This window comes from Pleurodeles waltl, chromosome 2_2, assembly GCF_031143425.1.
Source record: "Pleurodeles waltl isolate 20211129_DDA chromosome 2_2, aPleWal1.hap1.20221129, whole genome shotgun sequence".
Taxonomy (NCBI): Eukaryota; Metazoa; Chordata; class Amphibia; order Caudata; family Salamandridae; genus Pleurodeles; species Pleurodeles waltl.
Genome location: NC_090439.1, coordinates 777,041,011 through 777,068,979, shown reverse-complemented (window position 1 = coordinate 777,068,979; position 27,969 = coordinate 777,041,011). Strand labels below are relative to the sequence as shown.

The 27,969-nt window shown below is 42.2% G+C and overlaps 1 protein-coding gene across 1 annotated transcript in view; it reads right to left on the bottom strand.

The window, feature by feature from the left end:
* The window catches only part of PKIA (cAMP-dependent protein kinase inhibitor alpha), a 233,989-nt gene that overhangs the window by 173,653 nt on the left and 32,367 nt on the right, over positions 1-27,969 (bottom strand). Inside the window, exon 2 of the mRNA XM_069220391.1 lies at positions 6,735-6,904. The gene's annotated coding sequence lies outside the window, so the exon portion shown is untranslated. The remainder of the gene's footprint in view (positions 1-6,734; positions 6,905-27,969) is intronic.

The following is a 27,969-nucleotide window of genomic DNA, read 5'->3' as shown; positions in this document are numbered from 1 at the left end:
TCCACCATTGTCCTGGAAAGCCTACACAACATTGGCCTCAGGCAGCTGGTCACTGACCCCACGCATGAAGCAGGAGACACACTAGACACTATATTCACATCCAGCAACAGTGTCAGCTACAGCCACACCTCGGAACTCACCTGGTCAGACCACTCCATCATAGACTTCACCCTTGCCAGAACCCACAGCACCATCCCGAGCCACTACAACCCCCTTCACCCGGCTGGACCAAGGTCACTCAGCAGCATTGGATTGATGCCCTAAACACCTCACAACCCAACGTCACCACCAACATGGATCAGGCTGTACAGAACGTTAACAACTAGATCATCAGAGCAGCTGATCAGGTCACCCCAATCAATCAAGCCAAGACACACAAAACCAACAAGCAAGCCTTACGACTACCACCGCCAGATCAAAACTGCCAAAAAGATGACCTGGCCAACTGAATTGAAACCTGCACCAACTGGACCAAAGAGCTCTTCACCATCATTAGAGAGTTTGCCGGCTCGTCAGCTGTTGAAAATTCCACCCAAGCTCAAAGGAACTCTACGAGACCCTCACCAACCACTTGCACAACAAGATAGAGACCATGTACAGAAACTTCGATCCCCAACACCTGGAACTCCCCAGCATCTCATCCACCACCACAGCTGACCAACCGCTCACCACATGGGAAGAAGCTCAGCGCACCAACCATTGCCACTCCCCTGAGCTTAATCCACTTGGGGGCACCCACCAACCTCTTCCGTGAATTTTCAACCTCGGAAGAGATGAGATCATTGGCCAGCTCACCACATCCTCAACACCTAGCTCACAACAGCCACTTTCCCAGAAGCCTGTAAACATGCAGAAATCAGACCCCTCCTAAAGAAACCCTTTGCAGACGCCAGCAAACTACAAACCAACTGCTTCATCTCCCTGCTCCCATTGCCCGTCAAAGTCCTGGAAAAGGCCATCAACCTCCAACTCACCAAGCACCTGGAGAAAAACAACAATCTAGACATGTCCCAAGCAGGTTTCAGAGTCAATCACAGCACCGAGACAGCTATAATCACCGCAGTGGACGACATCCGCACTCTATTGGACAGAGGGGAAACAACCACCCTGATCCTACTCGACCTGTCTACCACCTTTGACATCGTCTCCCACCACACACTCATTGACCGACTACACCAGATTGGGATCATTCACAACACGCTCAGGTGGATGGCATCCTTCCTCATGGGATGCACCCAGAGTGTCCGCCTCCCCCTCTTCACTTCACATGCCAAGTATACCATCTGCGGTATGGCCCAAGGCTCCTTACTCAGCCCAACCCTCTTCAACATTTACATGGCACCAGTAGCAGACATTGTGAGACCACACAACATCAACATCATAGCCTATGCTGATGACACACAGCTCATCTTCTTGCTCTCAACAGACCCCACCTGATCGAATATAAACTTTCACAACTGCATGAAAAGCGTTTCCGCCTGGATGAGTGACAACTGCCTGAAATGCTGATATTCGGCACTTAACCCATTGGAATGACTCCTGGTGGCCATTGGAACTTGGACCCACACCCAACACCTAAAGATCATGCCCCTCCACCGCCGCACTGCACCATTGCTGACCCACTTCGGAAATGGGCTGAAAACCGGGCTCTTTAAATTACACCTGCAGCAAGCTCCTGGATACCCTTTCGGGTGATAAGCCGTGCTGAGAAATAACGACTGATTGATTGACTATTTATGCAAACAGTGCCCTTGGATGCAGAGGAATTTGTGAATTTCTAAGAAGTCAAAGTCGAAGGCTGTTAGTAGTGAAATGCAAAATGGTCCACTGTGAGCAGCCTCTTTCGTGCACCAGATACTGAGACCCTCATTGTGACTTCGGCGGTCTTTTGCAAAGATCGCTGAAGTCGTGGATGCCCAAAGACCGCCAGTCTTGGCGGTCCGAAGACCGCCGTATTTGGAGTCACCCAAGAATTTCTGGCCATTTAAGGGCAGAAAACTGACACTGTCAGCCTGACCAATGGCGAGTGAAAGGCAGTTCCACCGCCACTCCAAAAGAACTCCGCCTGCATGTTACAAGACATAATATGGCACAGCGGTTCCTGCACGATGGTGCGCGCTGGCGGTGGAAACCCCGACACCCATCCCCTCCCGGATGACCACCTTGTCCATGCAGGTATGTGAATTGTCCGAAAGGAGGGGGAGAGAAGAAGGGTGTGTTGTGTGCATATGTGTGGTGTGTGCGTGTATGTGTAGTGGTATGAGTGTGTGTGTGTGTATGTATGTGTGTGTGGAGGGTGTGTGTGTCTGATTGGAAGTGGAGGGGAGTGTCAGGGTGAGAGTGAGTAGGTGTGTGTATTGGGATGCATGCGAGTAGGGGTGTTTGTACGGGTGCGTGCGAGCAAGTGGGGGTGTATGTCAGGGAGTGTGTTGGTGAGTGGGGGTGTGTGTCTGAAGGTGTGCTAATGATTTGGGGTGTGTGTCTAAAGGTTTGTTGATGAATGGGGGTGCATGTCTGAAGATGTGTTGATGAGTGGGGCTGCGTGTATGTCAGTGTTGTGAGAGCGAGTGGGGGTCCATGCATGTCAGTGTGAGAGTGAGTAGGATGTGTGTATATCAGTGTGAGAGCAAGTGGGGGTGTTTGTATGTATGCATGCAGTCATGTGGGGGTGTTTGTATGTATGGGTGCAGTCGGGTGGGGGTGTTTGTATGTATGTGTGCGGTCAGGTGGGGGTGTTTGCATCTATGCGTGCGGTTGGGTGGGGGGTGTTTGCAAGTGTGTGGACGGGTGGGAGGTGTTTTCAAGTGTGGATGGGTGTGTGGTGTTTGCAAGTATGTAGATGGGTGGGGTGTTTGCAAGTGTGTGGACAGGTGGGGGTGTTTGCAAGTGTGTGGACAGGTGGGGGTGTTTGCAAGTGTGTGGACACGTGAGGGGATGTTTGCAAGTGTGTGGACAGGTGGGGGGATGTTTGCATGTGTGTGGATGGGTGGGGGTGGGGGTGCTGGTGACAAGAATGGGGATTCCTGTTGCAGGGTGTGTTACCGCTAGGTTTTTCATGGGGGGCGACCACTGCGAAAAGCCTGGCAGTTTGCTGCTTCCTAATACAGCTGCCAGTCTTAGAACTCCGCCAGCCCAGAGGAGTTCACCACCGGCCGTGCCGGTCCGACTGGACTGGCGGGACTGGCGGCGTTGTGGTGGTTGGCTTCCCCCAAACCACCAGACTCGTAATGCAGCAGTCTTTACCACCGGTCTATGGCAGTAAGACCGCCACACTCGTAATGAGGGCCTGAGTCTGTTGTTTTCCATGCCAATTAAACTGTGGCAACCTGCTGCTGCAGAGAGTACATTGTAGCATGGTCTGCTGTTGAAAATCTGATTTGTTAAACCTGTGTTACATTTCGATCGCATTAGGATGACAATGCAAGTTTTTACTGTGAATTTTATTATAAAAAGTTCTTAATCTAGAAGTGATCTGGAAGGGATCCTTGTCTGATTCTAAGAGAGCTGACCCACATCACTTTGTATCATGCCTATTATGTTAGGCTTATGCTGTATTTGATTGAGTCTTTTGCTAATTCCCAAAGTTGCCTGACTAACTTCTTTTGCCTTCTGCAATGAATTTGAATTATTTTCTTCATGGTTTCTATCTTGCACCTTGCTTTAGGAAGGCTTATTCAACTAATTGTGTGTTTTTTATTGATAATTTTGATTATTTTAGGAGCACATTACCTCATCTGTTCTTGAGGATAACACCACCCTGATCCTGCGAAAACGCTTTTTCTTCTATCTACCAGATTATCAAAGATAGCATTAACAGTAGCAAGGAAGATTTCTTCCTACCACGTCTGCCTAATGAAATCCAAATCACATGCCTAAAATAGATTGCCAACAGTGCTTAATTTGTGCTGGTGGCATCGGTACAAATTTTTGGGGACGAAGTCCTATTTTTCATATCAAATCAAGAGAGAAAAAGGCAGGAAAGGCGGACAGAGGGAGAAGGGAAAACTAGGAAGAGTGATAAAGAAAAAAGAACTAAAGTAGAGGCAGACAAAGGAGAACGAGAAAATTAGGAAAACATTGACAAAGTTAGAGGGTGTATGGTGATGGAAGAAAAAGCTATGAAGTGGAAGCAAGACCCAGAAGCCTTGGTATATGCCTTATCTTGAATTCAGTGGCAGGCTCCTAAGAAAACCTGTAGACCCCTGTATGCATGTTATTATAAATTTAGCACTTGTTCCAGCACTTGAAGTATGACTCTCTTTTCCACCTTGGTAGTTTTTAGATTTGAAATCTGCCACTCTTGTTAGAATAACCCCCAAATTATTGCATTTCATTTGAGCAGTCAAAGAAAATGTAAATCTCAAGTTGCCGGAAGAGTGTTTAAAAACTGCAGTGCTCATGCGGTGATCATGCACACAGTTGTACTTTTGTAGATGTTTATAATGCATTTTCCCACATATATTTTCACTCCCAAATTTGAAGCAATGCTCTACCCTTAATTGGTGTAGTACATTTCAAAAAGAGCAAAAATAGTCCTTATGTATACATAGGGTGGAGTCTGAAGGAAGGATTTCCTTGGAAATGGTATACAAGGTTATTCTTACCCAAGGCATGTGGAACAAATAAAATGAGAAAACTCTACGAAAAACATAATGCTAGAAATTCATGTGTTTCTCACAGATTTCCCACAGATTTCTGAATATAACAGCCCTGTGGATTTTGTGTATGAGGAGAGCAATCATAAATCTCTACAAAGGGTAGATGTAGACCATGCATATACAGACCATGCACCAAGAGCTGTGTAACTTTCCTTGCCAGTCTGGCATCATGTTTACCTTTTTCAGGCTTCTGCCATCTGGTGATATGATACACCTGGTTTCGATTGGACTGAGCGAAAGCTGCAACGCTTAGAATATACTGGATTGTTAAAGGAAAGGACAGGACTTGAGAGCCTGGTGTCACAAACCCGTCAGGATAGGTTGCATTTAACCGAGATACGTTTTACGCCGGTTGATTCATTGCTGTATTCTATGATGTCTAAGTATTTTTAGATGGATATAAAAAGGGCATCTTAATTTTAGGTCATCGGGAGTATAACTGAATAAAAATTGGAAATAAAAGGAGCAGGTGGATACTTGGATCATTGTTCGATACATTCCAAACCAGACAGCTTTTACATGTTAAGAAACGAAGCCAATAGAAGAACTCACGATTGTCAGCCCTTTCATAGAGCACCAAAAGTTATAAAAACTGGAGGACGGCTTTGTCATGCTTCTCAGAGAGGCAACGCCAGATCAAAACAGAGGTGTCTGATTGGTTTGCGTCTAGCGGAAGACTTAACAATAACAATAAAAGACAAACTAGTCTCCCACTACTAGCTCGAAAGAGCAGCACAAGCAAAGAAACATTTCACGCGTCATAGTGGCAATCAGTTAAAAACAGAAAGGCCAAATGAGCAAGTCTCCAGAAATGACTAAAATGATAAACTCCTTAGAAAGTCACATCTCACAGTGGCGACTTGCTCCTCAGGTCTTTTTTGCAATACCGTAGAAAAAGCAGCACAAATGTCCTACGCTCCACAGCAGTACTAATTTATTAGGTAATGGGAACATTACACTGTCCTCAACCTAAAGAAATAGAAAGGCAAATGCCCCGTAGGAGACCGCAGTCACAACATAACTATTATAGGAATGTTCAGAAGCCAATATAAGCTGAGAAACTAGCCACAAATAATCCTAGAAAGTGATAATGAGCCATAGAATAGCACAACCATTAATTAGCAAAGTTCCCTGAAAGCTCTGCCCATCTATATGTATATAAAAACAGAAAGGATGGCCGACTTCCAGTGTCATTCTTTGCTTTGCACATACAACCATCAAACTGCCAACATAAGCTCTCAATTGGTGCCAATATGTATAAAGCTGGTTGGCATTCACTGCAAACTCCACAAAGAAAAATTATATTTTGTCATATTGCATCTATATTTGTGGCGCCATAGTAAGAGTTAAATCGAAACATTCTGCAACAATACACAATAATAAAAAGGTGCTAACTTGACAGTGTGTAATTTTCAAAGTACTTAAGGGCTACATAAGGGAAGCTGATATAAATATATAAGCACTTTTTCGGTAGCGTTTTCCCGTTTAGTTTGTGTTTGAGTTTTGTGTTTAACATTTATGCTCGACACAGCTGTTTGGGCTGACTCATCTAGTGACTTATTTCAGACAGTGGATATATTCACACTGGGTCTGTGCCAACAATGGCCCAAGACTCCTAAACATTACCAGGCACTGCGTGAGTCGTGATTTCTTTCTACTTAGAGTGGCAAATGTCGTTTTTTTTAGCTCAGTATGATCTATCGAATGTACATATAGCAATCATATTAAAACCGAAGAGTAACTAAGAAGTAGCATTTCTTCCTTATAACAAAAAACGGTTTGCAATATAGATTGTGCTCTCTACAGTGCCAGACATGATAGTACTTTTGGGAAGAAGTGTAAGTTTTGATTATGGCATATCAATTGGTTACGTTTAAGCCTAAAAAACTCACAGTATCATCACTGATTTTCTTTAACATTTAACAAGAATATATGAAAACAAAGGACGAAGCTTAAAAGAGCACACACTTAAATAAAGAAACGAAGCCGAGGCTCTGTAGTGCAAACAAAACAAAGACAATCATGGTAAAACCAGCGGTCAAAATACAAAATGTAATGATATCCAGTGCCACTTACTGCTGTGTGATCTGTTCTACAGAACGGAGACGGCTTTATACTGGATATTTACATGTTGAGGCTGGCTGTTCCCAGCATCCACAGCTGTTCTATTTTTGGATATCTATGTCATCAGCTTGCCTTAGACTGCTGCAGCTGTCCCTTGAGTGGCTCTCCAGCCAATAACAGCCCTGCACAAATCACAAGAGGGAAACAAAAGAAAGCGCTGAACAATACACCCTCTTACATTCCAGTTCAATAGCACACATTCTGCCCGCACAGAGACTAGGCTGCATTTTAAAATAGTCCCCTCGTCAGCTAAATGCTTTGTGTTTTCGGACACTTGTCCGGTTGTGGTCTGAGCAGTAGGCCGTTTTCCCGTGAGCGAGGGGACGTGTTCTCTGACCGGATCTTCACCTTCAGAGGTGGGTCGCTGAAAGAGACATGGGTGGGTAGGAGCTAGGCTTTCTCAGAAAAAAATGCTAATACAGTCCATGTAATCAAGTAAAGGGCAAAGCATTTCTTTTACTAGTGGACATTGTTGGCTAATAGTGAATATTGCCACTGACATGACTAAACTCAGATGATGACTTTTATATTATGAAACGTCCAACTTAGTGTCATACTGCCCACAAACCCTAGAGCGTATGTTTGTGTTAATGAACGAATAGAAAAGTTAGCGAATATATACAGGCGCCTAATAATCGTCTAAGTCTTTGCCAGAAAACAACCAGATTCCCAAAAGCAGTGCTCTCGCTCATGAATCGAATTTTGGGGTTTGCAAATCCGCGTTTGTATTTTGGTTGCATGCACATCCCTATTCTCAGACGAGTGCTACATGCAGGAAAAGTAATAGGTGGACTGCCCTAGGAAAGGCAGCCTGTCCCAGTCTTCTGAGAATGCTAATGCTGTGGGCTGTACCCCATGTGTTAGCATTATTTGACTCTCATGAGTCATTTAGGGGTGGGGCTTCAGCCTACTGGCATCAGTAACACAGGCCCTCTTTTTAGGACCTCATAGGAGCCCAAGGGCCTTAAAGTCCGCCTAGTCACATTATTAGTATGATTCCTATGCCTACATTAGGGATATGAATGAAATATTGTACACTAACATTTATATCCTGCCTTAATGTTGATGTAGGGGATTTCCAATACAAGTAGGGAGCACAGTTGTCCCCTTACTTGTATTGTGCTTTCTTATGCGCTACAAACCATGATTCATATGGGAATGCAATACCTGGTCATCCCGCTGTGATTAAGGCATGACACACATTACTCAGACCATGTTTGAAAAATGCCTGGCAAAAATCATTTTTGCCACTTAATGTACATATTGAGCAACAGCATTTCCTCTTTATTATTGAGGCTGTGCCCAATTGTTCTATGAGAAATTGGGTTGTTGGTTGAGGGGTGAAAGCAACAGCCACAATCCTTGCCAGGGTGAACCAAAAAAGTAACTTAATTAACCTGTGCTAAACCCTATGGTAGCTTGGCACAAAAGCAGTCAGGCTTAACTTGGAGGCAATATGTAAAATATGTATGCAGCAAACAAACAGTACTAAAGTGAAAAACAACACAACAAAAATCCCTCACAAATGTACATAAATAGAGTAAATTGTCTTAAATTATTTGAAACCAAAATATCAAAAATCCAACCTTTAGAACTGGAGATATGCAATTTAAAATGTTTAGGTAAAAGTGCCAAAAGGTGCGAAGGGCCAACTGAGGTTGTCTAGTTGCGTTGGACAGGGACAAAGTCACAGGTTCAACCCAAACTCATTGGAGCCCGGACTTGGCACAGGACCAAGTTTGGCCTGCTTAGGATTGTGCCTTATGTCCTTAGTGCACAGTCTATGGTGCGTTGCTGTGCAAGAACCAACATCCGTTCCGATGAATCCGTGTGGTGAGTCTTTGCAGGGCTTTGTATCATTCTGTGTCTTTTCCGATAAACTGTGTGGCTATGATTTGTGCCACTCTGTGTTGATTCTGATGTCGCTGGTGGACGGGCTTTGTGTCGCTCTACATCAAATGCAATGAGACTGTCAGCTGTACAATGAGACTATGTGAGGCTTTGCGCTGGTTCTCATGCGGGCAAAAGCTTCCAAGTGTCCAGGACTGGGGAGGCACCACATGGGGGGATAGGACTCAAAGTAGACAGAATCCAGGTGCAGTGTTCAAGATGGTGGAAGCCTTTTCTCTCCCTGAGTCTCTGGTCAGGAGGCCAGCTGACTAGCCTTTGGAGTCCCACTGGTGGTTCTGACTTCAAGGTGCAGGTCCAGTCCTTCTTACTCAGGCAGCAGGGCAGCAGAGCAGCAGGACAACAAAGCAGTCCTTCTTGCTGCAAAGTAGTCTTTCTTCTGATTCTCCACAGGTCCAGAAGTAATCTGAAGAGTTAGGTCTGAGGGCCCACTATTTATTCCTGGTTGCCACTTTGAAGTGGGAGAAGCTTCTAGAGTCCTCCTTCTACAGAAATGCCTCCTTGCTGTGCCACAACTTATCTGGGACCACAAAAAACTAGTTTGAAATCCTTTGTTAGTGTGCTGGCAAGGAGTCTTTGTGATGTGCAAGTGTGGCAGGTGATAGCTCCACCCCCCCCCCCCCATGAAGTCAGAGATGGTCCATCCTGCCAACAGCTGTTCCCCATTATCTCACAATCTGGGAGTAATACACAAACATCAACTGCCAGCTTTAGCTAGTCATGTGACCCAGAATACAAGCTGCAGTCACCAAATGGTTGGGACAAGAAAATGGCAGCTTTCTAAAAGTGGAATTTTCAGAATTGTGACCTAAAATTCTACACTACTATTAAAGAGGGTCATTCATTACAATTCTTTAGACACCAAATACCCCCAATTGGAAATTATAACTTATAAAATGTAATAAGGTAACCCATTATTATTCTTTAAGAGAAGTAGACTTTGCAGTAGTGAAAAACGCATTTAAGAAGTTTTCACTATCAGGACATGTAAAACGGAAAAGTACATGTCCAACTTTTTAAACACACTCTGTACTGCCCTCTGGGCTGTGTAGAGCCTACCCGGGGGATTACATACATGTATTAAAAAGGAAGGCTTAGGCATGGCAAAAGGCTTCTTTTGCCAGGTCGAAATGACAGTTTACAACTGCACATGCAAGCTACAATGGAACGACTCATGGTGGCCCTCCGTCCTCGGACCCCCACCCACCCCTGCCAGCCACGCAAGAAACCTCGGCTTCATCCTGGACTCCGCCCTCACCATGTCCAAACAGGTCAGCGCCGTCTCCTCCTCCTGTTTCAACACCCTTCGAATGCTCCGCAGAATCTTCAAGTGGATTCCAACAGAAACCAGAAAGACGGTGACCCAGGCCCTCGTCAGCAGCAGACTTGACTACGGCAACGCACTCTACACAGGCATCCCAACCAAAGACATCAAACGCCTCCAAAGTATCCAAAATGCCTCCGCCCGACTGATCCTCAACATACCCCGCCGAAGTCACATCTCCCCTCACCTAAAGGAACTCCACTGGCTCCCGGTAGACAAGAGGATCACCTTCAAACTCCTGACCCACGCTCACAAGGCACTTCACAACACCGGACCCTCCTACCTCAACACCAGACTCAACTTCTACACTCCAACACGTCAACTCCGATCCGCCAACCTCGCCCTCGCCATCGTACCCCGAATCCAGCGCAAGACATCCGGCGGCAGATCCTTCTCCTTCCTCGCCGCCAAGACCTGGAACTCTCTCCCCACATCTCTTCGCCAGACCCAGGACTTCCTCGCATTCAGAAGGCTCCTCAAGACCTGGCTCTTCGACCGCTAAACCAGCAGCGCTCCCCCCCCCCCCCCCCTCAGCGCCTCGAAACCCTGACGGGTACATAGCGCGCTTTATAAATACTATGATTGATTGATTGATTGAATGGCAGGCCTGACACATGTTTAAAGGAATACTTAAGTGGGAGGCTCAAGGAGTACAGCAGGACCATTAGTAGCATTTAATGTACAGGGTCTGGGTACCCGTGGTACCGCCTTACTGGGGGCTAACAAGTAAATCATGTGTGCCAATAGGGTGTAAACCAATAGTGTCAGGTTTATAGGAGAAAGCACAAGGACATTAGCACTGGTTAGGTTTGGTAGGTTTCCTGAGTCCTAAAGGCCAACACAAACAAGTTCAGAAAATAGGAGGGTAAAGGCAAAAGGTTTGGACATGGCCCTGCAGAAAGGGCCAAGTCCAACAAGTCCCTTCTCTACCACCTATTCAAGCTCATAATGATTAAAAACTTTGTTAAATGGGTTCTAGATGTTCACCGTGACAAGCCACAACATCCAAGTTTACATCATTTTTTTAGATCATCACATTTTATGAAGTTTTGAGATAAGTTGGACTCAAAATACAATCATCAATTGGCAAAGACAGTAAGAAAAATGAGGGCGTATCAGATCTATAATTTCAAACTGGGATATTATGTCTATCAGTCATAATACCCTAGCCACAGCACACAGTAATACATATTTAAGAAACGTAGGAAATTAAAATTGCAGTGGGCCTGTTCCATAGAAGTTGCAGCCGCCTGCTCAATTTTAATTACACCTATGTATGGCTACTATAAAATAGGATGGGGGAGAAGCATAGGCAAGGGAAGAAGAGGAGAGTGAGGTAAGTTAGCACAGAGAGATACGAATATAGTAGATCATTATGAAGTTAGAAGCACATCCAACATTAGTCAGGTAAGTCAATAACTGTCATATCATTTACATGTGTCAATACAGCTAATGCAACCAAATACATCCCATGACATCATCTACTGGGTTCCACCAAACAGGGGGTCACATCTGATTTTCCTAAACCAGCTCATTCTTGCCATTCATAAATGGTTCTAGCTTGCTAAATGTATGTATGTAAATAGTTATGGTATAATTAATAACAAATTTACAAAAGGATATCTTCAAGTAATAACCGTTTACAGTAAACCAATAAAAATCTAATTAATTAAAACAACATTTACATATAAAAGCAGAATACAGAACACTTCAATATATCATTGTTCCTCGAAAGGGAGGTGAGTTAAACGAGGATGACAAACAAGGTCAAAAGAAAAGGCCTCGTGCATTATAGTGACATTTGCAGGAAATCACTGAATCAGAAGCTGTTCATATTGTAAGGGCGAGTACAAGTAAAGATGTCAGACCAACAGATCTGATACTGCTGCCTCTGAAGGTAAGCACTATCTTGAAAAATAACTAATTTTACAGCTCATATAGTAAGTTTTAAGCTTGTTTTGCAGCTGCTTTTTACTAAAGTGCAATAAACTAATTAGGCGGACAGGGTCTCAAACGTTAAAGTGAGGTAAGTACAAATATAGGCATAAGTGCAGAAAAGGCTAGGCAATTTTACTACTTGCATCCAGCAGTTTTTGTGGTTGACAAATGAATTTTCCAAATTTGTCTGTCAGTGGGTTCTTTCATAGTCAAAACCAAGTTCATTGCTTGAGCGGACATTCTTATGCCTTAACTTAAAAAGAGAGGTTTGAGCAATGTGCAATCCTCATTGTCAGGCAGCAGCAAAGTAGATGGCTAAACTATTCAAATTTATACCCACAAGCCTGCAATTGGTGATCATGGAAAGGGAGTGCCATTTTGCGTTCATCTCTTTAATCCTCAGGACTATCATTGCTATGTGTCCTAGTACTGAGTGATTTACTGGATGCTTATACTGATAAGAATGTCAAAACGTTTCGGCTCCTAGGGGATGGATATTGAAAGGTGACTTCGTTTTATAGATTAAAAATGTGCTTCACCACCTCCCAAATTGTGTTTCAAAATGCGAACTAATGGAATAATATATGTTGAAAGTTACCTACCGTGTTGGTGTAGAACCAGCTTAATGGACCAGGTGCAGTATGGCAGCAAGTAAATTCTGAGGAGTTTAGATAACTTTGGCCATGTTCACAAGAGGGCCATTAATTCCAATCTCTGTGCAAACAACAGCTTGAGCAAGGATTGGAATTCCAAGTAATGAGGAGTTAACCACTCCTATCAATTATTGATACAATATTCTCTACATTTTCCCCATGTAAGTTTTGGCAGTTAAACCCTATTGAAAGGTGCTTTGAGAAAAAGGCCCAGCAATTACCATGCAATGCAGAACTCATGTGTTAGCACTGAATTCCATGTTATGGTCAATTTCCTAATTTGAATTTGAGACTGGAGATTACCTGACTTGATACCCACCTCATCCTATGGAGTTGGTGTTTACTCGTGTCCAGCAAATACCGAATATATATGCCCCTGCCTCACTTGTGGTCTGGGCCTTTGTATAGTAAATACCTTGTGCAATATCTGTGGGCAGATACCTTGCTCGGTTTACATTATTTTTTCGTTGAATGAAAGTGTCGAATTTGAGTAAATGATTTTTGCAGTGCTACAAAATGCTTGGCTTGCATAATAAGAAAGAGTTGGTGGAGTGTACACTAGGTTGCGTCTCACTGTAATTGGATGCAAATAAACTGAACTTTAAGCAAGCATCTGTTGCGTGAGCCGAGAAAAAGCACACCATGGTTGTATGAGAGAGCCCACTAGATATGTGAGTAGGACAACTTTGCTCGGAAATTATTGGGAAAGGTTTTCTTGCACCCATGGCACAATTTTTTTTTAACCAGAATTAGTCTTAGGTAATCAAGGAATTGAGGATCGTAGCCTGTGTGAGATAACCTATCTGCAGAAATAAGGTAAAAACGTAATACCCTGTCTTTCCTCCACTGCTACTACGCTATATGATACTAAGCTATTTTTTGTTGGAACTGATAGCACATTGCCCTTGTCACCTCCTCTGTGACTTCCCTTCTTAAACACAACTTACCTAATTGACGATTCATGGATGATGTTTGTGATACCCTGGATGTCTTTCATTTTGACTTTTCCAAAGTGCTACTTATGAGGACTGTTTTTTTAAAACGATGCTGAACAAAGATATGACGTGCCTGGCAGCGTCTTGGGGCAGAATAATAAAGTGTTATTAGTCAACTCAATGGTTCTCATGTTATCGAAATGGGAAGAGGAGCAGAAGATCTGGGATTGAATTCATGGCCACAAAGTCAAACACTGGAGTGGATGGATTAACCACCGAGCACCAGATCTGGCCACAACCCCCTTCTTGGAAAATTGTGCATTTCCGGCACATTTAAATTAAAATTCAATTGTACATTCAGGTTAAAATATGTGATTGGCAAACATCTTTCTGGACACCACAGATCCACAGTGTAGGATTTCTCTCCATTTGCTATCTAGCAACACTGACCCTACCATTAAATATGAAGTGCACCTTTCAGACCTAAATGAAACTGTAAATTAGTTGGGGGAGTGATGTGCAAATATTTTTTGCGGTAGCGAAGCCTGTGATTTGCAAAATCACAGGTTGCATGCCAGCATAATGGAGATATGTTTGCTAACAGGTTGCTAAATCACAAAATGGGTTTAGAAACCCATAACAAATCACTATTTGAAAGGAGCATGTTTAGGACCCTTCCTAATAGTTATTTTTTAAGGAATATCTCAATGTTTAGCAAATGTAATCCGGTTGCAAAACATTGAAAAGTTACTGAATCCCGAGTTGGGTGGTGCCACATTTTCAATAAAGAAAAGGTCCCCTCCCATTTAGGAATGTTAAAAAAGTGTGTTATTAGAAGTAGGAGGTCCATGGGATTACTGACAACTCTAAAACAATCTTTAAAAAATACTTTAAGGAAAACAGGCAACATGAATTCCAACAGTATGTTCTGCTGACCCCAGAAGGGCACCATAACTGTGATGACACCCAACCGTAGTGAATCACAATTCACACCCTTCCTCATGATTATTAATGAAGTACATTCGATTGCGGCCCACTACAATTTAAAATTTTGTGAACTGAGCTAGTTCGGAAAATAATTTTTCATTCTCAAAAACTCAGAGGCCAGTTTGTGAATGGAAATATCATATATCAGGCCCTTGGTCACTTGCAAGCTAAAACAGGTTTAATACAACTTCAAATCTTCAACTTGGATAATGATAATCGAAGAAATGAAAGGCAAAATGAGATATGCAGAATGCTCGGAGAGACTTTTTTTGAATACGTCACTAAAATCCCATTATAAGGCAATGCTTCTTGCATATAAACAGGCCATCAAAGAAGCACAGCACTCTTGCTATAGCTCGTGAGTTCTTAACACTCACAAGACAAAAGGAGCTTTTTTAAGTACTTAATAAACTATCTGTTATCAATAACTCTTCAGATGTTTCCTTATGCTCAGACTTTTTTGGGCCGTCTGTCTACTTTTTTACTCAAAAATGTAAAAACATTTGCAGCACTACATCCAAAGTTCTTATCATGGACCCTGTCACCAGGAACACCACAGACCACCAACATTGAATCTATTCTTGTTTTCTTGCTTAGATGTTGAAAGGTATAGTAATTAATATATATTATTGTATATTCAGCTTTCATCTTGACCAATTCCTGTCAAATTGCTTTTTACTGTAAAAGATAACCCAACTTTAGCATTATTAGAATCTTTTAATACCTCTTTCTCCCTGTGCACAGTTCCCGATGCTTTTAAAATTGGCTGGGTTTTCCCTCTTTTGATACAAATCAGAACATAACCCATCCTTACTGTCTTATTACTGTACTACTAGCAGCGGCAAAAACACTGAAAGAAGCTGTGGTCAATGCTTAATTTGAGCTGGTGGTTCCCGGTGCGGGCACCAGCACTTATTTTTATGGGCCGGCTTTATTTTTCTGCCTCAAGCATTAACTATGAGCTTAAAGCACATATGGGAAAGATGGAGCAAAGAAAGACGGAAAAGTGACACACAGACAGAAGAAAGCTGCAAAAGTGAGCTGAAGAGGCAGGGAGAGGATGTAAATGGATTAAAAAGGCCAGATATGGTTTTAGGATTAGCTGCCTCAATATTCTGTGCTCGCACATTTAAATGCAGCAGCTTTGTGTTTCAGAGAAGAGCTTTGGGCACCAACACGATTTTATTTACAAATTAAGCACTGGTTGTGGTCAAGCAATTGAGCCACTACCTTGAAAGTAATGAAATACTGAATAATTGTCAAATGAGCTTTCACCCATATCTCGGTTCGGAATTATGACTGGTTTAAGCATGAAAGCCGGCTGCGGTTATACTAATGCTCTGAGGTTAATAGACGACAGCCGCATGTGATACCATTAACCACGAGATTCATATCGACCAAAGCTGGGTCTTCGGTACACGAAGCAAAGTACTTGACTGGTTCACCTCGTTTTTAACAGGCAGAGCTCAACAGGTAACAGTGGCACAGCTTAGCTTCACCCTGGTTCAATGTACTGGTGGCATCCCACAGCAATGTGTGCTGTCACCACATTTGTTTAACCTATATATGAGACCTCGGAACACGTTTGTGTTGTTTTGCCCTCAATATATAAATACATATGTGGAGTGTACCCAACTTTTGTTTGAACTCAGTAACTCCCCTCAATAGTGCCCTTCCTTTACTCTACTGTCTTTTAGCCCAGTGCAATTGTATGGGCTCCATTGGTGCAACTTAATAGGGACAAGCTCGGAATCCTTATTACCACGTATCCCTTTCTTTGCTAAGCATCTATTCAGCATGTCTTTAAAAGTTCAAAATTGCCCCGGCTTGCAAGCGTGGGCCACTATTTAGCTCTGATACTGAGGGACATTTTTATTTTCGTGCCCAAGCCTATTTTCTGTCCCATTTCGACCCTCTAAAGATCTGGATTTATAATTCTAGTTGGGAAAAAAAGATGAAGTAGAAAGTCAGTAACTTATAAACACGCAAAGCAAAGGGTCAATTCTCAGCCTTGTTAGAAGCCCACCCTCCATCGTTAGTCTCTAGTTTAACTGGTGGCATTGTAGACGTGGGTATTTTGAATAAAAGACATCAAAATAGATGAAGGGAGATTATCACTGTGATTATTGTTCAATATGTGCCATAAGCGATTCCCTATGTCGAAAGTCTCAGAAAAAAGTGACGCCATGCGCAATGAACACTACTTTTGTCTTTTGGTGTATTTATGCACTAGTTGAAACAGAGTTTGACTCATTGTGGAATAATCTGACCTAAAAATAATCTGTGAACATAATATATTACGACATTTACAATTCTGTGGCCTGCCCTTCTCTTGTAGGAAAACCCTGTATTACACTGGTTCAGGGTCCAAACCTGAAAAACACAGGAGCAGAAGATGGCCAGAGGCAAGGCTAGAAATGAAGGAGAGTAATCCTATGTGTCTCAAATGATCAGAGCCCCATAAGATTCCTGCTGGAAGGATGCCATGATGTGCTGCAATACCGACGCACACCTTCAAAGAAACAAAGCAGTTCCATCCACCATTTGCAAGAGGGGCGACAGGCAATATAGCAAACTCACACTTCAGTTCAGCTTGCCTCCCTTCTCCTGTCAGACCCCAATTAGGCAGGAAAGGGGCCCGTCCAACTTGTCAAATAACAACACAAGGTCGATATGGGCTGCCTTTCTAGCGGTAGGAGGGAGGATTCAGTATTTGAGGATGGTGCAGTCACCAATCCCAGGCCTTACGAAACCTCAAATCGGGCCATGTTTCAAAACCTAAGTGTGAATCCCTTAACAAACTTCCCTTTCCCATACAAGGTACAAAGTCATTGGTGATTACCCACAATCCCCCTCCCTGTATAACTCACAACAAACCACAGAGGTCACTTCATGGGGAAACTGCGTATTCCTTTCTTTTTCAGGCAATTGTGGGGAGTACTTTAACGCAGAAAGGGCAGAGTGAATTGACAAAAGGTAAAACATTAGTTGAAAGTATTAAACATGTAAACATTGAGCAAATTGCTAGGGCACATGGTGACATCAGCAAACTCTGTGCATTCTCCACAGATTTAACATCACATTGGATAAACAATGTTCACTATAGTTTCCGTCTGATCACTGACGGAGCGAGGCAAAGAGAAAGCACATGATTTTGGTCATGGATTGCCAATGGACATTGCAGAGATATTTGATTATTAATGACGAGACCCTTTCATGCCCCTAGAAAGCATCTCAGTGGTAAACTACCTGTTCTTGGAAGCTCTTGTCTGCCGTCGGATGCTGTTTAATATCGACTTTAGAAAGTTTTCTGGAAGTGGAAATCCTTTCCTCTGGGGAATCTGGTCAGTTGAATCTGATGAACAATTTGATGGTGACGGTTGTGGGTTTTGCATCGGTCCTGGTCTTCACTGGTTCTGAAAAAGTTTCTAAGTGTCCAGTTTTGCAGGCTTTAGGGTCAGAGAAGTACTCACTAACGCCAGCCAAGCACCACTTGATGAATTATGACTCACTCTCCGACAAGCCTCCAGCAGGGTCCAAGGCAAATCCAGTTGGAACTGTCTAGCTGAGCTCTTCGAAAAGGTAGACTTATTGCAGCTTTTGTGGCCTTATAGCTTAACAGGATGTCAGCCAACTGAACCTTGGAGTCCACTTCTATGTACTACTATAAGCAGGTCCTGCCTTTTGGGATCGCTCTCCACAAGTTCAGTAGCTAGTGGAGTCCTTCTTCTGTCTTCCACAGAGCCAGATGGGTTCTGAAGAAGGTATTAAGGGGTGTCACATTTATTCCTACCACTAGCCAGTGGGCAAGGGAGACTTCCTGACGAGTAGGGAAGAAGTTCCCAAGGTAATGTTATCCACATGCAAATCATTTTCTGGGGTTTTGGCTCCAAGCAGTTTCCTAGTGCACTGCTAAAATCCAACATTGCATAAGGTTTCTTACCCTGGGCACACAGCTGAGATATGTCTATGGAAATAACAAAGTCCCCTTGCAAACCAGCAGTGAAACAGGATTTCCATCCCCGCTGAGTTTGGTGCTATCTTGACTACCGGGAAGCGACAGGCCTAGGTGTGAGGTACATCTGACTGTGACAGGGGATGCCCCTTTGAAGCTTGTGCAGTTGGTGGGCATAACTGCTAGGCCATCTTGTCAGGAGGAGATCATGCCTCCTCCTACTGAAGGCCTTTTTTGTTTCCTGTCTTGGAATCCAATAACACCTCCTTGCAAGGGACCAGCAGGCTGCCAGGTGGCCGTGGGGGATTAAGTCTGACAAGACTACTAGAGACTTCAGGCTGAAAAAATAATTATTTCTGAAACTTCTGAAATAGATAACATAATACTTTAGCATTAGGTTGGATTTTGTGTAGCTAGAGTGTTTGAAATCTTTTTCTAGCCAGTGCCAATCTGAAGTCACCAATTAAGTGTAATAAAGTACCCTAGTGTTTTCAATGATAAATCTAGTCTTGATATATTGAAAAATTAGTTTGGGGGCCTTTTTTACTGTAAGCCTATCTAAAAACATAAAATTCTTATGCCCTAGTTTTCAAAATTATGCACCCTGCCTTAGGGCTGGTAAGTCCTACTTTCGGGTTGTCTTACTACTATTTCAAATGAAGATTTAAGTCTTTCAAAAGAGTGATTTTGACAGGTCTAACTTGCAGTTTTAAATATGCTGGACTAAACTGCTATTGCGGCCTAGAATCATGCTTTACATAGCCACTCTAGTGAAAGCATAATAAGTGCTGCAGTTCACCAGTGCCATTTATTCTACAGGCTCTGGGCACATGGGGCACCATACACTAGGGATAAATAGATAAGTTAAATGTGCCAATCAGGGATTTTAATCAGTTTGTTAGGTTTTCAATGGCCAGAGCACATGCAGGGTCCCAGTCTAAAGAGTCCAAAAACCAACAGCATCAGTCCACCAAAGTGATCATGCAAAAAGAGGTATTTTCTTACAATCCAGTCAAAAAAGTAGAGTGACTAACTTGAGTCACAGTGTGTACTGTCTATATGTTCAGACTAGAGAAAAATCATCAAGTTATTCACCTTTTTAGGTTGAGCGTAAGCGTCTGACCTCTTGTATTCTTTTAAGTATACTTCTTCTGTGGCCTCCTTGCTATTTCATTTGTTAGTTTCAGTGTCATTTAAAAATCCTTGCTTGCTAGTGGGCAGTCATGCCTCTTTGTCCCCCCCTTCATCTGTGTGGGAGCAGGGACCAACTACTGTATAATTGCGCTTTGTCCTATTTATCTGGTCTTTAGGGGACTTTATTTTTTAATTTGTTTCCTACTCTTGTCCAGGGAACCCATTTCTCTGAGTCCCGAACCACAATTCCCAATATATGGCAGACCACTTTTAGACCATGTTTATGGCTGAGATGGAAAATGTGGACCTCTGTTCAAACCCCTGTTCCCACATAGGACAGAATTATGAGTTGTGCAGATATTATCGTTTGCTGTATTTAGTGGATACGATTAAGTCTGCAATGCCTGTTACTTTTGGAGAAGTCAACCCTGCTACAGTTTCACAGGGTAAAATGACAGTAATAAGCAGGAAACTGAGATTTTGTTTACTATATGCACCAAAATCTGCAGGCTGTTTCCCATTACTGGAGAACACGTGAATTAAGTGCTATTTATCACACTTGAACAGTCAGGAATCCGAGGGTGTCAGACTTTATTGGGTGGAATAAAGCCCCACACCCAAAGCACTTGTGCTGAAGACCTTAAGTGTGATAGGAGTGCAAGGAGTTTCATCAGGCAGTGCACTGTTAATCAAACTGTATGACATGAAGCCTGGTAGCTCTCTCTCTCTCCTCTCTCTCTCGCTCTCTTCCTCTCTCTCTCTCTCCTGCCTCAGACCCTGAGCTACACAAACTGTGCATGTCTAACGTGCAAAACATGGACCGACATCTGTTGTTATTATTTTATATGTTTAACTTCTCTGAGGGTCTAGAACTGTGCTGCCGATGTGTCATATTAAAAAGAGGTCTGGTTGTGCCTCCTGATTGCTATCTGTTTTCTTTCTACTTTTAATCCTATCTTTAAATGTCTCTTCTTTCATCCTATTGTTCCTCGTCTTATCTGTCCTCTAATCAATCCCTCAAATCTGCCCTGCCCAGTCTCTCTTCCTTTCCCTTATTTTATCCCTAGCCTCGTCTCTCTTGCACGCCCCTTCCACTTTCTCTCCTGCACCCTGTCTGTCCCCTTTCTGTGATAGTCTTGTGTCTCTCACTTTGCTATTTCATATGTCTTGAGTCTGTGTCTGTGCTTTCTTTTTTTCAGTTGCTTCTGTTTGTGTAACACCTCTCCCCTCCTATTTTCAGGCTACCTTTTTGTTCCTTTCTTTCTCTAACTCTGTCCCTATCTCTCCTGCTGTATTCTCACTCTGATCTTTGTCTCTCTTCTCTCCTTTCTCTCTCACATTCAACTCTTTTCCTTGCCGTTCTTTTTATGACCTCATTCTCATTTGTTCTCTCTCTCTCTTTCTCTCATTCTCTGCAGTATCAAAGTCTGGCCAGGTGGTTTATTTATAACCTGCATCTCAATCTCTCCTCATTCCTCTTTGTAATATCTGTGTCCTTTCTTTCTTTTGTATCTTTTCTCTGGTATCTCTCTAACAATTAATCAAAATGATTAAACGTGGTTGCTTTCTTCTCTCTCCATGGCACAAGTTCCGCAGGGCTGGCCGTAGCCAGGTGACAGCAGTTGGTGGTCTTTATTTTGTCAGATCGCGTTGACACTGCATTGGTGACTGAAGGGCCCCCTCCTGTGCTTGCTCCCCCACACCGCAAGGGCTTCTGAGCCATGTATTTCGTCTCTGCAATTTACTCAGTCATATATGAAGAACTAGATACAAGTGATCGCTAGTGTCCCCCTCAGTTTTCCTCTGCCACGTATTATAGTACGGCAAAGGACTTTTATTTGATCTCGCCAGACCTCTTTTCTAGAGGTCAAAAATGTCAAATTCTGAAATATTTACCAAAAAATCCTAATCATCCGGATTCCTAGCTAAACCAGCATTATTTAGAGAGAACTAGTTTAATATGTCGGGCTGCATCTCCCTGCAATTAATAATTAGAACTCTAAAGTTGCTGGCACATTGTCAATATCGATGCAGACATTTCAGCTTCTCCTAATACTATAAATTCATTGTTCACACTCGGAACAGAATGAGCTGAAATGCTTTTTTTATGATTACTTGCTGATACTGAGCGATAAATATATCACTATAAAAATCAGCATCGAGGCTACCTCGGCAATGCAGACACACCTCACTTGTTTGAGAGCCTTTCCTGGTGACAATGCTTTGGTTAAAAAAGCACATGACTGTATAAGAGAGACAGGCGCCGTTCCATAAATGCAGACATTTCCACCACTGCAAACACAAGAAGCAATAGCCAGTGTGGTAGAGAGTAGATTATTGTTATCTAATAGCTGAGGACAGAAATGCGGGGAGTATTTCTAACACTCTAAAGAAAGACCGCAGCAAATCCTAGGGCAGAGGAAGCAATGACAGAGGAAAGCCATTCCAGATCTGACTTAATGACAAGAACACATTAGGACTTCGATTCTGTTTAAGTTGTTCAAGTTGCTGTCTCTGTCCTGCTGCACTCTTTATGCCTTGCTCTATCATTTCTGCAATGGCAAAATGCATGTAGAACTGTCTTCTCTTTATTTTCGGCTTAAAAAGGATACATTGAGAGGTGTGGCAAAGGGTTGTGGTGTGATGACTAGAGGCAGGCTTTATGGGGTGAATCAGTGACTGGGATATCAGCTACAATTGACAAGACCTTGCCCTCCAGATGAAAATCCAATGGTTAATTGTCAAAGGTATGCCATAGGCCAAGCCTTCAGTGTATTAGGATCAAAATTGTGGCATAGACTGTTCTGTGCCATGACAAATTAACAAAAAGTCTATATTTAGAAAGTCCTTTAAAACGTGGCCTTTTGAGTTCAGTAATTAGATGGTTCTTCATAAGTTTAAATTGTGAATTTTGACCTAAACCTCTATTGCGCCAGGAGATCTCAATTTAGGATGAATGTTGCACTTCTTAAAAGAGAATTTAGTAGTAGATTCGACCTTCATTTGGAATTAATTTAAAATGTCTTTGGTTAGTAATCATAATATTAGTGGTGTTCTCAAGTCCCTGTCTAGCCTGAAAAATATGTCAATATTGGAAGGAAACTTTCACTTATGACAACATATTTGTCATATTGAGTCATAACTAAATCCCACACAATAAACTGAGCAAAATCTAGCATATGTTAGCCTGATTTTCTACTGAAGTGCATTCATAAGCAATAACAAATATGGTAGTTTTTCTAATCCACCATTATTCACAACAGCATCACAAAAAACATAAATATCACAACCATAGACTTTAACAATAACCACAAAAATACTGATGACAAAAATATTGCAGAGACGACTATCTAAAATTCAACAATGTTGTAAATAAAAATAAAAACTAACAGACATCACCTACTCATTAAAATTAAGGAAACATAACAACAATCATGACAACCATAATATTGAACACCGAAAAAATGACATAATTCTAACAAAAAGACACAATATTACGTTAAATGTATAGACACGTATGAGTATGTCAAAATAAAACACATATACATTAAATAAATAACTAAACCACTTATTAGTATTTACTATGAATAGAACAAAACACATCAAGCTAGTCTCAAACCAATCAAACTAAATTTAAAAACAGTTAACAAATAGAAATGGTTTTCCTCTGAACAAACAATATAAACAGGCCAAGGAAATGCACAACAAAATGTTTAAAAAAAAAAAAAGAATTGCAGCAGGACAGTGTCTCTGTGCCAGATTGCAAACCTAAACAAGCATTTACAATGCAACGGGTCTCGCGTTTGCTCATGTTAGAGCTGATCGCGTTGTAAACTCCTAACCCGACTTTTCACCTATCGGGCAAAAGTGCATTTATGTACATAACCCGAAAAAGTGAAATTAACTATTAAGTAAAGCGCTCGACTTCTGCCAAGCGAGATCGCGCTCGTAAATTAGAGAAAAAGAGGTCCACGAGCCCGATGGAAAACAGCGAGCCTCGCATGTTTTCTGTACTTGGTCGCTGCGCTCGAGGAGAGCTAGCTACCGGAACAGGCATGACCTATGCGTGCCTTCGACTAATGAAAGCAAGCAGATTTTATTAGGCAAGCCCACGAACCAATAAAAAACACTGATGTGAATTTGACAGGGCTCTGAGCCCTTTTCTAAATACTAAAGCGTCTCGCTGCGATACGCATGCGCGAGCGCATGCAACGCAGGCTCGACCCTAAAAAGAAGTCTTTAACGCTTCAACAAACCACTAAATATTACAAGCAAGAAAAGGTTAACAATCAGTGAACGTTAATAAAACTTATAAATGATCAAAAGCATGTTATGATAGCACAGATTTAAAACATATGTTGCATCTTCATATCTAAATTACAGGCGCCTCCCCTACAAAAAGGAAATACATCAGGAAAATAAAATAAATACACAGATATCACATTATTCAAAAGTAAGTGTAGAAAGCAAAATGCTAAATTAAAATTAAACTAAAACAAACACTTTAACATATTTAAAAAGATAAAAAATGAAAGAAACCTGTAACTAAAATTGAGATAAAAAGGTAAATAAATCCAACTAACATATTTCTCTCAGCAAAAGGAAACTGCCAAAACAACACCAGATAGACTGCAAAGGACAATTCTAAAAGTAAAACAGAATAAAGACATCTGCCAGAATGTAAGTTAAAATGTGCACCTGCAGTGTAAAAATGTGAAAAATGATATACCCCACCTATTGTTTTGTGTTATAAAAATGAATGTATATTTTCTGTACTCTAAAACCCACATACAAAATGTTGAAAACAGCAAAATACTTCAAATCCCAAAGAGTGAAGCTATCATTAAATTTAAAGGCTATACCTGTAGTCAGGAGAGCAAAAGACACTGGAAATCCATCAACCATTATTCAAATGAATACTGTGGTAGGACTGCCGCTAAATGTGAAATACTTGAAAGCTTCAGAGAACAGAACCATTCACCTAATATTACACAAATAGAGATCGAGACCCAAAAGATTTAATCAATGTTGGGCAAATTTGCTTTGTACGGTTCCTTGGCACAGTTTTGGAAAAACTGTTTTTTAAACAGGTCCCACAATTTTTTGAAGACAATAATCTTTTGGATACATTCTGGACAGGACCCATGGGGAGCTTCAATAATATTTTTGAGTCCACCAGGAGATAGTTTTCAATTTACTTAATTTAAAAATCTCCCCACACAAATTAATTGCGTCTTCCTCATACACAGTGTTAGACCTGACAGCTTTAAGGTGGTTTCCCCCCCAACTTTTTGCCTGACCCCCTCCATTTTTCTGATCTTGTTTTTTCTGGTTTTAGGACTCTGTGCACTTTACCACTGCTAACTAGTGCTAAAGGGCTTGTGCTCTCTCCCTTAAACATGGAAACAGTGGATCATACCCAACTGGCATATTTAATTTACTTATAAGCCTCTAGTAAGTGCACTATATGTGCCCAGGGCCTGTAAATTAATGTTACCAGTGGGACTGCAGCACTGATTGTGCCACCCACATAAGTAGCCCCTTAACTATGTCTCAGGCCTGCCATTGCAAGGCCTGTGTGTTCAGTTTCACTGCCATTTCGACTTGACATTTAAAATTACTTGCCAAGTCTTAAATTCCCTTTTTATTACATAAGTCACCCCTAAAGTAGGCTCTAGGTAACTCATAGGGCAGGGTGCTATGTAAGTAAAAGGCAGGACATGTACTTGTGAGTTTTGTATGTTCTGGTAGTGAAAAACACCCAAAGTAATTTTTCACTATTGTGATGCCTGCTCCTCTCATAGGCCACTATTGGAAATTCTCATATACTTTTAGGTGGTAATTTCTGATCTAAAAGGAGTCGCATTGCCATGTTTGGTATGGTTGGAAAGGTAGTGAGTGAAGTTGGATTTAACATTACTATTTTAGAAATTGAACTTGGTAGAAAATAGGCATTTCTCTGCACTTACTGCTGTCTGTGCCTTACAGCCTGTCTTTAATCTATGTCTGGTCTGTGCTGGTTGACAGCTGCCCTTGAGCATTTCACCCAGACAGCCATAAACTCACCTCACTCAGCTGCAACTACATTCAACCGCATACTGATGGGTCTTGTTGGGCAAGGGTGGAGCGGCTCTCACTTACACTTCAAAGGCTAGTGGCCTGACCTCACTCAAAGGACTAATAACCCCCCCGTTCCCCCCACAGAACCCCTGGCAGACAGGACTGGGTCAAAAGGGGAAGTGGTACACTTCAAAACCACTCTTTGAAGTTTCTTCCACTTCAAAGTCACACTAGGGTACATATCCTGGGTCCGTGACCCCCTCTAATCAGACACTTTTGAACCTACAACTGGACTCTGTCAGAGGGACTGCCATGTTGCCCAAAGGAGTCACTTGGACTGCTTTTCTGAAAGAACTGCTCTTCTGCTTGTTGCCCTGCTGCCTCCTGATCCCTGACTCTGCTGGAAGGACTCTGCCTTTTCCCACAAGTGATCTCCAATGGCTTGAACTGAGCTTGCCTCCTGTTGAGAAATCTCAGGGCCATCAAAGACTTCACCAGAGAGAGAAAATCCTCTGCATTGGAAAATCAATGCAACGCCTGCAAAATTCGACCAATCGCTTGTCCCTGGGCTGAAAAGTCATTGAATTGCCTCCCAGATCAACACAGTGCCTGTTTCACCCTCTCATCACATTTTGGATTTTTCACACATCGTCCCCGGGCATCAAAATGTCCCTGCAACGCAGTAAGGAGCCAAGATTGTGCACCCAGAAATTGACACATCACCTTGCCTCTGAGAAAAGAATCAAAGCTTCACCTCTGCCACGCCCCGGAACAATTGGCACATCTCTTTATTTTCCATCGCATCACCTCCTCTGCTGCCCTTTGCATCATTATTTTGACGCATCCCAGGTACTGTTTGGTAAAAAGATACAACCACTGGTTCCTACGGATTAAGACCCATCTAAACCTTTAAAAAGTGATATCTTGACTTGTGCACATTGGATTTTTGTCATTTCTGTCTTATTTTTCAGATAAATATGATCTATTTTCCTAAACAGGCGTGGAGTACTTTTTTGTGGTGTTTTCACTGTGTTACGGTATGAGTTATTGCACAAATGCTTTACACATTGCCTTCTAGGTTAAATCTGCCTGCTCTGTGCCAAGTTACTGGAGGGTGAGCACAGGATAATTTAGGTTGTGTGTGACATACCCTGACTAGAATTGCAGTCCCTACTTCGACAGGGTGCATACTTCTGCCAACTAGAGACCCAATTTCTAACACACAGGTGTTGACCTTTTGTTGTTCATAACCAAGAGCTCCCCTGATGATTCAGGGTAGAAGCTCACATCAACGGTCACTTCCTCCAATATGATAGGGCCCCTGATGAAGCATGCTACCTTTTGGGTGGGTGAGGGCTCATGTTCTGTAAGAATTTACTTTCTTGCCTATATTTTCACATGAGGTCTAGTGATTGTACTCATCTAGGGCATCATCTGTCTCTATAATTGAAGTGGTGTAGGAGGATACGTCTTGGCACTACCTCCATTCCCTGTATGGTTATTAGACATGCTGAATCTCAGCAATAATGTGAGAAATTCATTAATAGACTAGCAATTTAGTAGGTGTTGGCCAAGATGGGCCGATACATGGCACTATTCAAGAATGATTTATGGAAGCTTGGTGCCAGCCCATCTGGATTTATAGTCACTTCACAAGTCTTTCAAAACTAAGAGAGACGACGAGGCTGCCTCCTGGAATTTTTTTATGTTGGCTCTTAGTATGGTGTTTCAAATCTTCTTACTTCAAATATTTCAGAAGGTTGCAAATTTAAGTGAAGATATACATTACTGCAATATAGCATTTCTTGATATTTGTAAAACATTGGTATAAAGGGCACCTTTTTACAATTGAAAAGCCTTGTAGTGGTTAGTAGATGGTGTATTCTATCACTTCTGGTGTTAGCATTTGATAGAAATCCTCCCTTCAGTTTGCTTGTTTCTTTTGAAAGACTTAGTAAGACCTTGGCAGAGGGAATTACTCCACCACAAATGTGAGGGATATCCTGTTCACCATATTACAAGTTCCATAAAATATAATGGGACTTGTAATACTTAAGTGGGATATCCATCACATTTATGATGAAGCAATCCCCTCTGCCAAGGTCATAATCAGGTCCTTCATCTAAAGTGTACATCATGCTGAAGAATCTTTTTGCGTGTTAATGCTGGAAAGGGTCAGAGAAACATTCTTAGTCTCAGCACCATCCTTCTGATTCCCAAAATGGTGAGCTCTGAATTTCAAGTTTAATATGAGACCTTTGGCCAGATGCCTTTTGAGCATGGGTTTGGGTAC